At 34.2% G+C, this 19,253-nt stretch overlaps 1 pseudogene; it reads right to left on the bottom strand.

The window, feature by feature from the left end:
* Window positions 1-1,721: 1,721 nt before the first annotated feature.
* On the bottom strand, window positions 1,722-3,274 carry LOC112930879 (elongation factor 1-alpha 1 pseudogene; annotated as a pseudogene).
* Between the last annotated feature and the right edge of the window lie 15,979 nt (window positions 3,275-19,253).

Here is a 19,253-nt window from a genome sequence, read left to right on the forward strand (position 1 = left end):
AGAGAGAAAGAGGCAGAGACATAGGCAGAGGGAGGAGAAGCAGGCTCCATGCAGGAAGCCTGATGTGGGACTCTATCCTTGGGCTCCCAGATCAGGCCCTGAGCCGAAGGCAGATGCTTAACCGCTGAGCCACTCAGGCTTCCCTTCATCACCTTTTTAGTTAATCCACCTCAAGCAGAACTATGAGAACTAACCACTACTGTCCTGCACTCCTGGGCCAGGACCTCATCTACATTATAGTATATATTATACTATATATAACTACGTATAATATATATAACTATGATATATATATATATCAGTTATGTATCTAGAAATGATTATATCTATCCATCATCTATCAATTTATATATTTAGAAAATGTATATATCTATAAAAAATACACACACTCATATTTACATGTCCTGCTGCTACTGTGTTTTCAACCTGAGAATCATGTCTGCTTGTTTACCAATATACATCCTGTCCTTACAACTAACACATAGTAAGAATTCAACATATATTTGTTGAAAAATTTGATAGATGAATTAATAAGTGAATGTAGTTAGAAGAAAAAAAGTGTTATGGAGAGTACAGAAAAGAAAGCAATTAATTCTTCCTGTAAATTTTTTTTTTTTTTTTTAGATTAGATGTTACTTGAACTGGTTCTTAAGGAATGAGAATGTATATATTAGGTAAAGTTGAAAGAGAAATTCTTCTGGGTAGAGGAAATAGACCAAGCAGATTTAAAAAATAGAACACATGTATTTTGGGGGATAGCATGGAGTTTAGTTGGGAAAGAATACAAAAGGAAGAGTGACAGATATGTTCATAAAATTATTGGAAAATATATTAGCTTAGTTTTGAATGTTTTCAAACAGAGTGGGATTTTTTTCCATAAGTGATAAAAAATTAACTGGTAGCTGAAGACAAATATGAAGTTCAATATGCTTTTTTTCTCATTAAATTTGTTTTAATGAGTCTCAAATTTCAGTGATATATTTAGTACTAATAAGTTAGTACTTTTTAATGGAAACAACTTGACCAAAATTATTTCACCCCTAGGTGGAATTTCATACCTAAGAGATGAACAGGAACATAGAAAAAAGAGAGAGAAATCATAAAACAGACTCTTAAGCACAGAGAACATACTGAGAATTGCTGAAGGGGAGGTGGGTGGGTGAATGGGTTAAATGGGTGAGGGGAATTAAGCAAGGCACTTCTGATGAGCACTGGGTGTTGTATGAAAGTGATGAATCACTAAATCCTGTTTCTGAAACTAATATTATAATAAGTTAACTAGAACTTAAATAAAAACTTGAAACTACACCAAAAAAAGTACTGATTATAGAAATTAATAACCTAAAATCACTGAATATGCACAAAACCCCACAAGTGGTCCACACAATATTCTCCTTTTCTTCTGAATGTTTTGCAATGCATTAACCAGTCTTTTACAATAGTAAAAATTTATTAAGCTTAATAAAACTTAAATGGCCAATTGACACAAGCAGTTCTTTTTTTTTAAAGATTTTATTTATTTATTCATGAGAGACACAGAGAGAGAGAGGCACAGAGACATAGGCAGAGGGAGAGGGAGAAGCAGGCTCCATGCAGGGAGCCCAACACTGACAGATCCCCGGTTTCCAGGATCACGCCGTGGGCTGAAGGTGGGGCTAAACGCATGAGCCCCCCAGGCTGCCCAGACACAAACAGTTCTGACTCTGTTCTTCCACCACTGATTAACACTGGGATGGCAGGTATTGGGGATAATATTCACTTAGGCTTCTGAACTTTCTGGGCAGATTTGGTGACCTTGCCACCTTCTTATCCACTGCTTTGATGATATCCAGAGCAACTGTCTGTCTCATGTCACAAACAGCAAAACAACCTGGAGGAGGATAGTCAGAGAAGCTCTCAATACACATAGGTGTGAGGAACCATATCAATTACGCCAACATCACCAGATTTCAAGAACTTGGGGCCATGCCACGTTTATCCAGAACGATGATTAATCTTCTTTAGCTCAGCAAATTTACAAGCAATGTGAATTCTGTGACAGTCCAGCACAGATGCATATCCAACACTGGTTTAGTCTGGTTGGTTCAGGATAATCACCTGAGCTATGAAGCCAGCTACTTCCATTGAAGGGTCATTTTTGCTGTTACCAGTCACATTACCATGACAAATATCTTTGACAGATATGTTCTTGACATTGAAGACCCCATTGTCCCCAGGAAGAGTCTCACTCAAAGCTTCAAGGTGCATCTCAACCGACATTTCTTCAATTGTAACATTGGTGTAAAGGTGACCACCATGCTGAATTTAAGAACACCAGTCCTCAGTCGGCCCACAGGGAATATCCTAGAGGAGCAGAAGCAGTGGCTTGTAAGTTGAATGAGTTGGTAGCAGAATGCAGTGCAGAGCTTCAAGCAGCCTGGTTATACTGGCCTTGCCATCCTTGTGGGTGACCTTCCATCCCTTGAGCCAAGGCATGTTAGCACTTGGGTCCAGCATGTTGTCACCATTCCAACCAGAAATAGGCATAAATGCTACTGTGTTGGGGTTCTAGCCAATTTTCTTAATCTAGGGGCAACTTCCTTAATGATTTCCTTATATCTCTCTGGCTGTAGGATAGCCCAGTAGACTCCATTTTGTTAACACTGGCAATTAGTTGTTTCACACCCAGTGTGTAAACCAGAAGGGAATAGTCATGGGTCTGACCATTCTTGGAGATACCTGATTAAAATTTACCATCAACAGGGATCCCTGGGTGGCTCAGCGGTTTGGCGCCTGCCTTTGGTCTGGGGTGTGATTCTCGAGTCCCAGGATCGAGTCCCGTCGGGCTCCCGGCATGAAGCCTGCTTCTCTCTCTCTCTCTCTCTCTCTCTCTCTCTGTCTATCATGAATAAATAAATAAAATCTTAAAAAAAATACCACCAACAGCAGCAACAATCAGGACAGCACAGTCAGCCTGAGGTGTGCCTGTAATCAAGTTTTTGATAAAATCTCTGTGTATTGGGTATCAGTGATTGTCACTTAATACTTGAGGGTCTCAAATTTCCACAGGAAGAAATCAATGGTGATACTGTGTTCATCCTCAGCTTTCCATTTATCAAGACCCAGGCATACCTGAAGGAGCCCTTTCCTATTTCAGCAATCTCTTTCTCAATTTTTCGATAGTTCTTTTGTTGAGCCCTCCACATTTATAGATCAGATGACCAGTAGTGGTAGACTTGCCCAAATCTACATGTCCAATGATGACAATGTTAATATAAGTCTTTTCCTTTCCCATTTTGGTTTAGGTTTGGTGGTAGTTTTCATGACACCTGTGTCGGTGGCAAACCTGTTGTGAAAAAGTGAAATTTAGTATTCTGATATAGAACCCATAATTGGCTTTTAGTTTCTGCACTTAAAGAGTGAAAAGATTGGTCTGGCTATGGTCATTCAAGCTTTAATGTAGTACTAATATATCATTAACATTGGAACCAAAATCATATGATCTAAAATAATCATTCTTTTGCAAAATGTAAATGGTACTTGTATCTACTAAATGATTTCATAGAATATTCTTTAAGTCACTAGTATATGACCCAACTTAGCTTGTCAGTTATTAAGTAATATTTCCATAGATAATTCAATTTTGTCTTTCCCTCAGCTAAGAAATTTTCTCAGATCTATGGGAAAATTAAAAAATTAAATTTCTGGCCCATTATTATTAATAAGTATGTTATTGCATATTTACTTTATTTTTTTTAATTTTTATTTATGTATTATAGTCACAGAGAGAGAGAGGCAGAGACACAGGCAGAGGGAGAAGCAGGCTCCATGCACCGGGAGCCCGATGTGGGATTCGATCCCGGGTCTCCAGGATCGCGCCCTGGGCCAAAGGCAGGCGCCAAACCGCTGCGCCACCCAGGGATCCTTGTATATTTACTTTAAATCCTTTATGGAAAAAGCCAGATAATAAATGAAAGCATAACAGGGTTCCTGGGTGGCTCAGTCAGTTAAACATCTGATTCTTAGTTTTGGCATAAGTCATGATCTCAGGATCCTGAGATCAAATGCCAAGTTGGGCTTGGAGCTCAGTGCAGAGTCTGTTTGTTCCTCTCCCTCTGTTCCTCCCCTTGCTCTCTCTCTTTTTCTCTCAAATAAAATATTTAAAAAATTATCGAAAGCATAGTATTAGATGCATACTTGTATTTTAGCACTTAGTTTTTGTGTAATATTCATAAATAAATGGTTCGGACGACTTATCTAATGATGTTAATAGCTTAAAACTGCTTTACTATTTGAAATAATATTTATATTCTAATAGTGTTAACTTTTTCCTGACTGAAACGTTTATATCCTCATTGATAGTTGCATGACTGAGTACAGCACAGTATCCAAATTATCAGATTCCACATAATTTTAGAAGCAATTTTGTTATTCTAATTTCTAATCAAGATTGAAGACTGCTTCAAAATTCAACACCTTATTTTACCAAAAATCAATGCCAACTTGGAGTCTTTTCTTAACCTCATATCAATTCCACCCTAAAGTAAAATCAAGATCTTGGATACCCTTTATCCAGCTTCAAAGTTAACATCATGTGTAGTCATGATATTATTCTCAAAATTAAGATAATTGGGATAATGCCATTAACATTGGTAAAATACTATTAACCAAAATATTTAATTTATTTAGATTTTCTATCTTTCTTCTCTTTTATATATATATACACATATACATATATGTGATTATATCATATATATGTTATTATATCTGTGTATATATATATAGTCTTACAGATTCTAAATCAGAAGACTGCATTATATTTAGTTGTCCTGTCTTAGTTGCCTCTGGTTGGAGACAGTTTTTCAGTCTTTGTCTCTCATGACATTGACATTTCTGAAGAGTATTTGACATTTTTGAAAGTATTTTGTAGAATATCATTCAATTTGGATCTGATATCTGTCTAATGTTTTCTCATGACTATGTTGAAATTTTGAATTTTGGGAAAAAATACAAAGAGGAGATGGGCCCTGCTGATATGAATGAATCACATCAACAGTTACATGATGTCATTCTAGCTTATTACCCTGTTATTAACCTAGATCTTTTGGTTAAGGTGGTGTCTACCTGGTTTCTCCAGTGTATAGTTACAATTTTCCTTCAGGTAATTAAGTAGAACCTGAGGGAAAATAATTTGAAGTTCTGTAAAATATTTTTTCTTCATTGTTTTACCCACTAATTTTGGTCTACAACAATTATTACAGTGAGGTTCTAATCTTTCTCACTTAGTTATATTTATTAAATGAAATTCTTCTTTAATGAAGAGATTTCTTTATATCTATGGACTCATGAATATTTGTTCTAATCTCTGAGTTTTAATACAAAACTATTACTGTTTCTCAATTTGTGTTAGCTTTGGCCACTGGGAGCTCTTTCACATTGGCTTCTGTGAACCTTTAGTATGCCATCACCATTGCCATCAACTTCATCTCTTGGTATGTTGAGGTTATCCTGGTTTATATTGCATTTTCTTTATCTTTGCCTTGGATTCAACTACTTCTCCAAGAGTCCCTGGTCATTCTTATTGAGGCTGCTATTTAGAAACTAAATCTGTGTACTAGTTCACTACTTTCCTAGGTACTACTGCTCTAGGTCCTCTCATTAGATATAAACAGGAAATGTTTCACATTTCTGTATTTCTTTTATATACACACATATTTTTAAAACCTGTGAAATCATACTGAACTCTGAATAACTAATAACTCAAAATACATGATAGCTCCAAATCTAATCCAACACTTCAGGATATATTATATCATTCTCTCTTTATTTCTAACTTCTTCCATCAGCAAGAAACCTTGCTTTCATTTTCTACAATATATGTATTTACTTTTTATACATGTAATGTACATTTGACCCTTGAACAATGCAGGGGTTTAGGGTATTGACCCCCATTCAGTCAAAAATATGTGTGTCACTTTTGTTTTTGGTTTTTTTTTAAATTTTTTTATTTATTTATGATAGTCATAGAGAGAGAGAGAGAGAGGCAGAGACACAGGCAGAGGGAGAAGCAGGCTCCATGCACCGGGAGCCCGATGTGGGATTCGATCCCAGGTCTCCAGGATCGTGCCCTGGGCCAAAGGCATGCGCCAAACCACTGCACCACCCAGGGATCCCCTGTGTGTCACTTTTGACCCCCCTCCAGACTTAACTACTAATAGCCTATTGTTGAACAGGTTACTTATAATAAACAGTTGATCAAGACATATTTTTATTATATACTATGTTCTTATAATAAAGTAAGTTAGAGAAAAATATTATTTTGAAATTCATAAGGAAAATAAATTTACAGTACTGTACTTCATTGAAAAACAAATCTGTGTATAAGTGGACCCATAAACTTCAGACCAGTGTTGTGTAAGGGTCAACTGTGTATCTCTATATATTCATTTTGTTAAGTTATGGCAGAAATGAAGGCAATAACTGCTAGCTGTATAACAGATGTCAACAGTAACAGGTGCTAAGTACATTGGAATTCTGTGTTGAGCCAGTGGGTTCAATTGAAAGATTATTTGACTTCATGACTTTTTTAGCTGTTTCTTAGCTCAGTAATTAAATAGAACATAATGCCTTTGATTTTTCAAAGTCCAATAAAAATGGAAACATGTACCATGGGTAACCAAATACTAATATTTAATATCAATATAAATATACCTCTGATACAATTTGCATTTGAAAGCATGCTTTACCTATTCACCAGGCAAAATTTAACAATAATCTTGATAATAATAATAGCAATATTAACCTAAATTTTTATGATACCTCACAATTTCTCAAAGCACTTTAACATATTCGGTCAGTATGTTGGCAGTGGAAAGAGACAGAATAGTTGTGTTTAAAAACACCAGGTTCCAAAACTGGCTAAGCCTTGAGCTGATATTCACCAAGTAAGCACCAGCGTGGCACAGGGATTGACATCTACTGTTTGATAATTTTGCATCTGTATTAGTCAGGATTCTGTCAGAAAAGTAGAACCAGAAGAATTTGGACCTCCAAACACAAGATAGAGTCCGTGACTATGAAATGAAACTCATGTCAGTTCTTGTTGCCTCTGATCTTGATGATACCCCAGGACCTTTCTTATGGGGCTAAACCCATAGGCCTGGCCCTGGAGTCAGAGAAGAGAAGAATCCAGAGGAAGGCTCTGCAACTGCCTCCTGCCAAAAGGATGAGCCAGCAGGTATGCTAAAATGTGTGTGAGCTACTAAATGGCTGCTATTTCAATTCTGCCTTCCATAGAAACCTCCCATAGATGGAAACATACAGAAAAGGCATTTTGGGAAATGCAGTTCAGTCTAATCTAGCTATTACTTTACAGAGCCACCACACAGTACCTATTTGTCCTTTAGCAACTTCTAAGATTTATTTATTGTTAGTTCATATAAAATTTAAAGCTAATAAAATTAGAGTGCCATTAAAAGCATAAAATTTGTGAAATATACAAAGTATATACTTAAGTATTTCAGTAATTGTTTTAGTAATACTAAATACTAAAACTTTATGTGATAATTTCCTCCTACCTTATATCAGTCATTTCATTGACTGCCTTTTCTAAGAGTCAAGAAAATGATAGCAATTAAAAGCTTTTAATTACTACCAAAAATGAATATATACAATGAGTATATTTGAAAGATGTAGTCAAGAAAGACTTCTATGGAATTATTAAGAATAAGAAAGAAAAAAAGATGATTCAGTTTGCATACATAATTACATAATTTCTAAGACAAATTCTTTGTGTGTATATATACATATATATATATGTATATATACACACAAATACGTAATTCTTAATTTTAGGTTCTGTGCTTATGAGATTAAAGACTAAAAATATGTAATATCTATTTTGAATACTAGTTGGAAACCAGATAATATCCTCCATTTCTTCCCTCCTCCTCCTCATTTCCCCTTCCCACAGAAACTTGATATTCCAGATGTGAATAAATATACTAAATGAAATTACTAACTTGTTCAGTTGCTTTGGTTTTGCACCAGGGTTATTTTGAGTTAAGATAATGCTAATAAATGATAAATGTACGCACTTAAGCTTTTCATATACAACTGCTGGTATTTTTATTCAAAATAAAACATTATCATTTATCTCTGTTTACCTTAACAATATCATTTATATATCTACGTGTGTTTCTATGGTTGATTGTCTTTAGATAATATTAAAATCACTCTACAACATTAATATTTTATATTGAAATATTGACCATAATCTGGTTACGTTTTATTTTAATACCCTTGTTTGTTCATCAAATTATTAGGTTGAAAAGTTAATGTTCTTACGTGCAAAGCTCATACAAATTGATAGGAATACTACTTTGGCATTATCAGGAAAAACAACTTCAGTAGAAAATTCACAGGGGATTTTAAAATATTAAAGATGGGAAAATATTTCAACCTTATTTACAGTAACTCGAATCATATCAAATTGCCATTCTTGTGTATAAAAATCAGTCTATATTGATAATTTAATATGTTTTAACTTAGTAATTTAAGATGTTTAAGTGGAATGGAGAGAAATTTTATTTGATGTTTTATATTAACCAAATATGAAAAGTAACATAACTAATGCTGAAAAGGACGAGGAGTGGGAATGCATTGAGTATAGTGAACATAAACAACACTACTCCTCCGAAAGGAAATTTGTTATGTGGTACCAAAAAATTAAAAGTAAAATTATTTAGTCAGAGAACAAGACACAATATGGTATGTATAGATAGCCTGGATTTAGATATTCAGTTGGCCATTTATTTTCTATTTATCTTGTATAGGTTTCTTAACCTCTGTGTGCTTCCATTTTCTCATTTGTAAAAAGGGAAATAATTATGAGAATTACATATGACCATGAATATGAAAAAAGTGCCGCACATATAAGTGACAGATTATTGGAAACATTCTAAATGAGCAACAATAAAAAGAATATTTAACTAAACCCAATTTTTTTACACTAAATGGAGTAATAAACAGGCTTGTGTACTTAAATCATCATATATTTCTAAAGAAACAGAATAATACTTTATATGAAGTGGAGTTAAAGCATGATATAATATTGCATATATAATATGATTTCAATATGGAACTCTTATTCTAAAGATTGATAGTGATTTAAAAAGACTCAAAAATTTACTTGGTCAGACCACTTTGAAATGCTACAAAAATATTCATATACCAAAATATTTTAGATATACTAAAAAGATAAATATTAAAACTTGAAGTCATGACTAGAAGAAACTCTAGTAAATATTTCTATTATAGTGATAGATTAGTCTGAGAAACAGAACCAATAGGAGCCAATACGTCCTATTATATGTATATACTTATAAGGAATTGACTCTCTTGATTATGAAAGCCAAAAAGTCCCAAGAACTGAAGTCAGCAAGCAGGAGAACCGGGAGATATGGTGATAGAATCAGTCTGGGTTTGAAGGCCTGAGAACGAAGAACACTGATCGTGTAGGATTCAGTTCAGGTTGTTGTTAGAGACTAAGTCTTTAAGAGAAAAGGAAAAGCTCTACTCTTGGTGTATAGTGTACATTTTTTTCCATAAGAATAGCATGGGCTAAGATATTTTTAAAACCCTAGATCTCTGGATCCTATTAATTAGTATATATATATTTCATTTATGAATAATACCTAACAGTGTCTATCTAGTCTTAGATTTTGAAGGAAACAAGACATGATTTATAGGAAAGCATGACCTAAAATTCTCTTGAGTTTAGATTATCTGGCATTTCAGTTTGTTTTTTACCCTGATCTCAAGGTAACCATATATAGTTAGTGCTCATAAATCAGTTTTATAAGGTAGTCTGTTATTCTTATTACATAGTGGGTGAGGTTTTTCTACCACTTTTTTGGTACATTATTTCAATAAAGAAGTACACACTGAAATAATTTATTAACAAACACCTTACATTATACAGGGTTAGTTTATCAGATGAACAAGTTTAACATTGTAACTGGGTGATGGGCATTAAGGAGGGCACATGATGAGATGAGCACTGGGTGTTCTACACAACTGATGGATTATTGAAAACTACATCTGAAACCTAAGGATGTACTATATGTTAGCTAATTAAAGTTAAATTTAAAAAACTGTAAAAAAATATACCTTGTGGATATTTGATTTCTTGGAAAGTCCCTAATATCTGGTAACAATGATATTAAAATATGATTTTTGAGGTCTCAATTTATTTTGCAATTCAGAATATACTAGTCTTTTAAACCAATAGTATATAAATGAATTTAGTGGGGCTATTTAACTGGTCTTAAAAGTCAGTTTAGAGCATTATGGAACTAGATGCTATGTGGAAGAACATAGTAGGGAGTTATCTTTGCTTTTTCATAATTTCCGTATCATCATATTCATTTAAGTATGTGGAATGCATAAAACACTTTGATTTAATATATAGTAGTAATTCTTCAAATAAAGTAATTGAGTAGGATTTGGACCTCACTTAGCTATTGTGCAGGAATACCTGATTGATCATTCTAGTAGAACCGACCACCAGAAATCTGTGTACCCCCTTCTATCACACAGTGTTATTACTGGATGGATGTCTATGTTCTGTCTCTCTTGTACTTAGAAATTTTCATGTGACTGAGTTATAGTGAATGGAATCTAAATAGTAGTAATGTGCATCAATTACAGTCTTGGAACAAACAATTCCTTTTCATTCTCCCATGAACATTTTCTTTCTGGCCAATGTCAGTGTGCACTCCCCAATTGATCTTGAAATCTGTGCATTGAAGATGGCAGAGTGTGTCAGCCTAGATGCCTGAATGAAAATGTGGATGTATGGAGTCCAAAACTTGGTTATTTTCTCAGTAGGGTTTTATTAGAAGAAATGATTTTGTTGTATCTGTACATGTATGAGATGCTAGGCCACTGAAATTCAGTGACTACACAGATTCTGCTTTTATTTTACAGGCATCAGACAATATTTACTACTGTTTCAGATATCGGAAAGACTGAACAAAGGATCTTTGCATCATTATAACTACTTCTGATGATGTATGTGTGCTCACGTGTGCATGTGTACATGTGCACACACCTGCATGTGCACACTTGAAATGAAGTTATTTTGAATTCCCCCAAATCTGAGAAAAAAAGTTCTAAACCATAGGTAAATCTGCTGTAGAACAAAATCCCAGAGCTTTAGGGGGAGTCAAGCTATGTTATCTTGTGACCAGATATTTGAGCAGATGACTACCTAAAATTTTAATTGTTATGTTATACTATATTATACTGTAATAAGCTCTGGAGATTCAGGTAATAATTCATCTCTGCTCCACACATGGAAAAATGAATCTTATGGGGGAAAGTCTAATGTGGGAACCAAAATATAGCGAGTAGTATTTTCAATATAGAGATAAAGTGAAAGATTTTTCATAAAGAGAGATTAGCAAAAGGATCGATAATGAGACAAGTTTGTCTTATGTTTAGAGAACACTACTTAGATGACCTTGAAACATAAGGAAGTTGGTGAAAGCCAAGTTTGGAAGGATAATTCAACTAAAAGTATGGAGAACTTTCTAAAAGAAAATCTTTAATTCGGTTCCAGGTTTTAAACTTGCAAATTATCCTTTGGGAAGCAGCTCTTAAAGTAAACTATACCTCTTGAGAGGTAAAGATGATTGTAGCTTAGGAGCATAAACTTCTGGGAAGCAAAACAGATTTATAAAGGAAACAGCAGAAAAGGGAGTCCCTGTAAATCATAAGGATTTGAAGGTACCTGGTTTAAAAAATACACATATTTTTACAGAATCTTGTCTAAATTAAAAATATACAGAATAGCTAAAATTAATATTTTAGTGGATTATATAATATATAAGTGACTGTAGTCCCTTACTTCTTATTTGTCAACCTAGATCCAAACATATTAGAGGGAAGAGGAAATACACAGGTGAGAGATTGTATTTTTCAAAATGGCTGGAGAAATAGTTATGGTCCTACTTGCTCTTCTGGAACAATGGCAGTCCTCCATCCATAGATTGAGTCTCCTTTTCCTTCCCTGTGAATTGGGAAAGTTTGTGATTCTTCCACACAATAGAGTGTGGTGAACATTAGGTTACATGTTATGAGGCTACATTTTAAAAGGAAAACAGCATAAGGCTTCTCCCTTGCATGATTGTGTATTCTTGCATGTTCTCACACTCACGCTCGTGATATTCACACTTGGAACCCAGCCATCAGATCCTGAACAAGTCCATACTGTATTATGTGGAGAGACAAAATGGAAAAGCTCATTTTTAGAACTGAGGAACCCATCTAATACTTAACATCATCCTCCAGTCATATAAGGGAATTCTCTTTACATTACTCTAGCCCCTACTCTTTGAGTCCTTTCCTTGCTATTTCTCTGGGTTCTCTGCTAATGGTATCAGCGCTGAAACCAGGCTGTATCTTCATCTGGAAGCTTGTGTAGGGAAGAACCTATTCCAGGCATCCTGAGGCATAGTCAGAATCTATTTCTTTGGAGTTGTCGGATGCATTTCAACTTGTATATTCTAAGCCAGCAACAAAGAAAACAGGTGTTTATCCCTGCTGATTTGAGTCTCTGTTCTCTACACCCTGTTTTGAGGGGCTTCTCTGATTAGGTAACATCCACCAAGAACAATCTATCTCCCTTTTGAATAACTTGAAGTTACATGGCCTACCCAAACTCAAGGAAAAGAAATTACACAAAGGCATGGATACTAGGGTGTGAGAAAAAAAAGAAAAAAAAAAAAAACTAGAAATCAGGGCATCTGGGTGACTCAGCTAAGTGTCTATCTTTGACTCAGGTCACGAGCCCTGGGTCTTGTGACACAGCCCCACATCGGGCTTCCTGCTCACTGGGTCACCTGCTTCTCCTTCTCCATCTGCCACTTTCCCCACCTCCTGCTCTCTCTCTCTCTCTCTCTCTCTCTCTCTCATAAATAAAATCTTTTAAAAAATCTAAATTCAAAGTCTAGCTTTAGGTCTACCCACTGTGTGTCTTTGTACAGTGTTTTACCTCTCAGAACCTCAGATTTCTTTTCTGTAATCAGGAGATTTCATTTCTGTGTTTGTATAGATAAATTTAAAGCAATTAAATTATTATTTTAGGCTACTTAAACTCTGATGTATGTAGCATACTTCAAATTTCCCCGGCCTGTATTTGTTTGTAAATGCACTAGAGTTTTGTGAACTCCTGTTGGCACTAAGAGAATTATTTTATAAGTATAGCAAAGGGTAGAGCTACCCGTTATCTGCTGACTGGGGCAAATCTATAGGGTTTTTATATTTCTGTGTAATTTAGTTATCAACAATTTCAATGAACTCTGAGAAGCAAAATGGAAAAATTTTGCATTTCTTCACCATTGACCATAGTCATGATGTGTAGATACTTTTTTTTTCCTTAAAGCATACCATCATTTTATTTGGCCTTGCTTCGATGAACAAAAATGACAGAAATATATATCCTCATGAAAATACCCAGGAACGTACAGAGTTGGCTTAGGATGCATGTGGTAAACTTAATTAGTAGTCAGGAAACTTCATGAGAGGAAAGGATGGCGAAATGGTAAAAGGGAGACAGATTTAAAGTTAAAATGAGATAAAACATTCTAAAAATTAAATCTACCTCACTGTAGTAATCTGTAATCTGAAAAATTACAGGTCTCTCCTTATCATAAAAATTGTATCTGTGATATATTGAGGAAAGAGCCATTTCTACCCCAGAATTCCTGCTTGTTTCTAAGATCTTTCATGAATCATAAATGCCAAGTTTATCTAAGCCTTTTTGAGGAATAAATCTTGCACTAACCTTCAAAAGGACAGTTGGCATAACCTAGAAGTCCTCCCATAGAGTGTGTTTCATTTATCCCTGACTGATTTAACTGATTTACTCTGACTGTAATTCACCCCACCATGAATGGTTTTATAGAAACACATCACAAATATTATATGTGCTTTTTATCACTAATGTTCTCTCTCTCTTGGCATAATGAGGTAGTGTTCTATTATTTTATACAGTGTTCTCAGTATTGATGATTCTAAAGTCGGAAGTGACTCTAGAATCTTCAATTGTAGTCTCAGGACCTTCATTCATGTGTTTTGCCATTGACATGATTCAGCTACATTTTGTGTGCTTTCCTGGCATGTTGTCAACAAGCAAGTCCTATCTATCCTCCCAATTCAAACCCAGCAAAAGTATATCACTAGTAACTATTAGCTAGGCACTGCCTTTTGTTCTAGGCCACATTGTATGTCACCGATCATCATTCAGTCACCCCTGATGTGCTCTGCTGATGTGGTCTAAAGTCAACATCCCTTTCTCTACACTGATTCCTTTATTGGATGTCTGTTATTGAAACATCTTACACAAGAAAAAGCTGTATAAGAAATAATTGCATATGTTCAGTTGAGTGAGCTCTTCTTTACCATACATGATAATTATTAATTTAATAAGCAATGACTTCTACCAGAGCCAGGATCTGTATAGGTGTCCCCAAAAATCTTTTACCCTTTAATATCAAAGTAATAGAAATTGTGGTCAATAATCATATGATACAGATACCACAGATATAGTTTTCTACAGTATATTTCAATCCTCAGTTGTATCCCAACAATGTGTCTCAGTGTACTGACCATAATTCCAAGAAGTAAAATAACCCCCTGAAACTTGTGCTCAGTATATAATTTGACTCAACAATGTAAAGGGAAATATCTGAGTTACATGGATAGAAAGGTAGTATATTGAAATTCAATATTATGCATTCTTAAAGAATTTTTAATAACAGGTTTGACAGTAGGTGGTTATTGCTTTGTGTGTTTATTTTAGAATCTAATCTTAATGTAAAATTTAATTTTGACTAACCCAGTAATAGGATGTTCCAGTATATTCTTTATCCAGACACTTAGTACATGGCAGAATTTTTTTTTTATAAGGAGAAAAGCTTCCAGCTGCTTCTTCTACCTGGTGGGTATTAAAACTCGTCATGATTTTCCAGATGATTAAAGACCTAAATGTGAAATAATACTTTATTGTAAAACTATAAGAGAATGTAAATGCCTTAAAGTAGAAAACTTTTAAAGATGTTTTATAAAAAGCATGATTTAAGAAATAAAATACTGGCATATTTTACTATATCAAAAACAATTTCTGTAGGGTGCCGTATAACAATGCTAAAGGACAAGTCATAAAGTGGGAGATGATAATGTATATTAACATATATATGACTGGAGATGATATATATTGAGAATAGTATTTTGAAACTATATGAGAAGAAAATTAATATAAAAAAGGAAAAATATAAGAATTATGGAGAAAAAGGAAGCCAGAAGGATCAATAAACATTTAAAAAATACTCAACTCATGAAATATGAACAAGAAAAATTAAAACCACAATAAACTACTATTTCAAATCTATCAGAGAGCAAAAAAATTAGAAAGTTTGGCAATATCAACTGGGGGAAAAAAAGCCATTCCTGTGAGTGTCTACATTGGAAAAATCATGCTGCAGAGCATTTAACAATATCTTATGAAGGTGAAAGTGTGAATTATTTATGACTCAATAAATCCACTTCTAGTTAGATACCCTAGAGAAAGTCTGATACACGGGCACCAGGATTCATTGCAGAACTGAATTTAATATCAAGAATAATGGAAATAACCTATATACCCCATCAATAGTAAATTGAATAAAGATGTTGCGGAATTTTAACAAATTGAACATTGCATAAAATTAGAATGAATTATATATATCAAGCGACTAAAGTACGTTGAAAAATGATATATGACTATCATTAAAACAATACTATATTTTTTGTGAACTTGTATTTAATAAAAAATAATAAAAATATGTACAAGAAAAATACTCTAGAAAAGGAATGGAAATAACAAAATAAAATTGAACAAAGGAGGTTTTAATTATATCTGTGGTGGTAGCGGTGGTAGTAGGGTGTGTGTGATGTGAAGCACATGTGATAACTTCCAATTAGTGGTCAAATCATAGGTGATTTGGAATTTCTCTCCCTTTATTTAAAAAAATTTGAAGTTTTAAATTCCAATTAATTAACATAATGTGTAATATTAGTTCTAGTGTACACTATAGTGATTCAACACTTCCATACATCACCTGGTGCTCATCACAAGCACACTCCTTAGTCCCAATCACCTATTTAATCCATTCTTCCACCCACCTTCCCTTTGGTTGTAGCCATCTGTTTGTTCTCTATAGTTAAGAGTTTGTTTTTTGGTTTGCCTCTGTCTTTTTCCCCCCTATTCTTATATGTTTTCTTAAATTCCACTTTACTGTCTCTAATTCTGCATAATCAGTTTTAAAAATTACCTTTCAAAAAGACATTTTTTGTTCCAGGAAGAATTAATTATGAAATGTAGGAGAGATAGGCATCACTCTTCTTGAATAAATGTGTATGAATGGGCCAGTAGTGAGCAGAGATGGGGTTTAGGAAGAATGTAGTGAAAAATTACTTTGGGGTCAAGAAAAGTTTTAAGAGAAAAAGTTATAAACAGGTACTTTTTTGTTTCTCAAGTAATATGCTATTTTTAAAAGAACTTCCACTGGTTAGAAAGGAAAGAAAGAAAGAAAGAAAGAAAGAAAGAAAGAAAGAAAGAAAGAAAGAAAGAGAAAGAAAGAAAGAAAGAAAGAAAGAAAGAAAGAAAGAAAGAAAGAAAGAAAGAAAGAAAATAAAAATCCCTTTGTTCATCAATAGGAATTGCAATGTAGGGCTTAGGAGTCTAGACTTATGTCTTTACTCCACCTGAGAGCCTGAGAATAGTTGAAGTGGGTCTGTTCTGACCCAGCCTATGGCTGAGGGTCAGTTACTTCACAAAAGCATTTTTGTATAGTGTCATAGGTTTAGAAAACTAGCTGGTTTATGAAGGTAAAGATAGAACTCAAAAACAAAACAAAATACAAAAGAAGCACAGATAAGAGGCACTTCTGTAACCAGTGTGGAAAGATTAAGATTAGTTAAACCATTTTCTTATACCAAAGTAATGGCATTCATTCTGTCGGAATTATATTGTTCTTGAATTTATAAAAGAAATCTGCTAATGGGAACTATTTTAAGATCTTCACTGCTGACTCCTTCATTTTAAAGATAGCATATTGTTTCTCATCTGAGATTTGGACCTTTAAAATATTTTATTTATTTATTCATGAGAGACACACACAGAGAGGCAGAGACATAGGCAGAGGGAAAAAAAGGCTCCCAATGGGGAGCCTGATATGGTACTCGATCCCAGGACATCGGGATCACTGAGCTGAAGGCAGATGCTCAACAACTGAGCCACCGTGCACCCGAGATTTGGACATTTGATCACATATTTAAAGAGAAGTAGAGATCTTATATTCATTTTGTTTGCCCTTTTACTGAGTATTAATATAGGTTTCACAATCATCCTGAAGATGGATAATATTAATATTATTTTTGAGTAATGAAATGAAACTTGCAGAAGTGCAGAAGTCAAACTATTAAACCATCTACCTATGGTTTTGCAGCAAATTAGGCAGGACATATTTGCTGAATGAATGAACAAATATTTATGAGCCAAAGTAATGGTTTAAAGCATGGTCTCTGTATGTGATTCATGTTCTTCAACTATAACTCACAGTTGACATTTTATATATATTCTAAAAAACTGACTATATTCCCTTAAAATCAATAACTACCATTAGGAATGTTTTTCCATTTAATTTACAAGATGTTCAGATGTTGGGTATTTTTCCCTCCACAATAATATATAGTATAAGGAATTTTTCATGCCTGAATAAAGCTATGAATTGCATTTCAAAGCTTACCTAATGATGATTTTGAAAGTATGTATAACAGCCGGGCTTTTGGAGCAAAACTTCTGAAATGAGGAAAATATTGAAAAGCTTGCTCTCTAGTTTATGAATTATTAGGATTATCCTGGACTTCCAGAACTTGTTTTGTGTATTCTGTATTCATTTAAATCATGTCAAACAATTGGAGAGAATTGTAGTAACAATTTACTTTTGGTTCCCACATATTAATCTTTAGTTTAGAGCTTATCTGACGAATCAATGATTTTGGAGTCACCTTGACATTTGCAGAGATTAGAAAATGCAATAGAGATTTGTGCAAATGAATGCACTGAAAGTTTCATGTGGTGGTCATTATAGCCATACATCATCCCACTTTTCTTGACTACACTTGAAGGTGGGAACCAGACTCATGTCTTCACGGTAGCAAAAGAGGCACTTCTGAGACAGGCCATTTTGTGCTGGCTGGAATCCGAAAATCTTGGTAAGACCAAACAATATATATTTTTTTTGAAGGAAAGGATTCAAGGTTGAAAATGTGAAAATGAGCTCTGGTAGGACCTCACTAATATTTTTTTCCTTTTCTTTTAATTGAAGTATAGTTGACATACAATATTAGATTAATTTCAGATATAAAGCATAGTGATTTGACAACTCTATAGTTATGCCACCACAAGTATAGCTACTATCTATTACCATACAACACTATTACAGTACCATTGACTATATTCCCTTGTTGTGTCTTCATCCTTGGGACTTACTCATTTTATAACTGGAAGCCTCTATCTCCCACTCCCCTTCATATTTTTTGCCCATCCTGTTATTCTCCTCTCCTCTGGCAACCACCAGTTTGTTTATGCGTCTGTTTCTGCTTTTGTTTGTTTTGTTTTTTAGATTCCACATATAAGTGAAATCATATGGTATTTGTCTTTCTCTGACTTGTTTCACTTAGTGTGATGTCTTCAAGGTCCATCCATGTTGTCACAAATGGCAATAATCGACCTTTTTTATGGCTGTATAGTGTGTGTGTGTGTGTGTGTGTGTGTGTGTGTACACCATGTCTTCTTTATCCATTCGTCTATGGATGGACATTAAATTGCTTTGATATCTTGGCTAGATATATAATGCTGCAGAAACATCTTTTCAAATTACTTTTTTTAAAATTTCTTTTGAGTAAATACCCAGTAATGGAATTACTGGGTTGTATGGTATTTCTATTTTTAATTTTTTAAAAACCTCCATAATGTTTTCCATAGTGGCTGTACCAATTTACACTCCCTTCAACACTGTACAAGAGTTCCTCTTCCTCCACATCCTTGCCTACTCTTGTTACTTATCTTTTTGATACTAGGCATTCTGACATGTATAAGGTGATATCTCATTGTAGTTTTGATTTTCATTGCCCTGATGATAATTGATGTTAAAGATCTTCTCATG

This window comes from Vulpes vulpes, chromosome 12 (assembly GCF_048418805.1).
Source record: "Vulpes vulpes isolate BD-2025 chromosome 12, VulVul3, whole genome shotgun sequence".
Classification (NCBI taxonomy): domain Eukaryota; kingdom Metazoa; phylum Chordata; class Mammalia; order Carnivora; family Canidae; genus Vulpes; species Vulpes vulpes.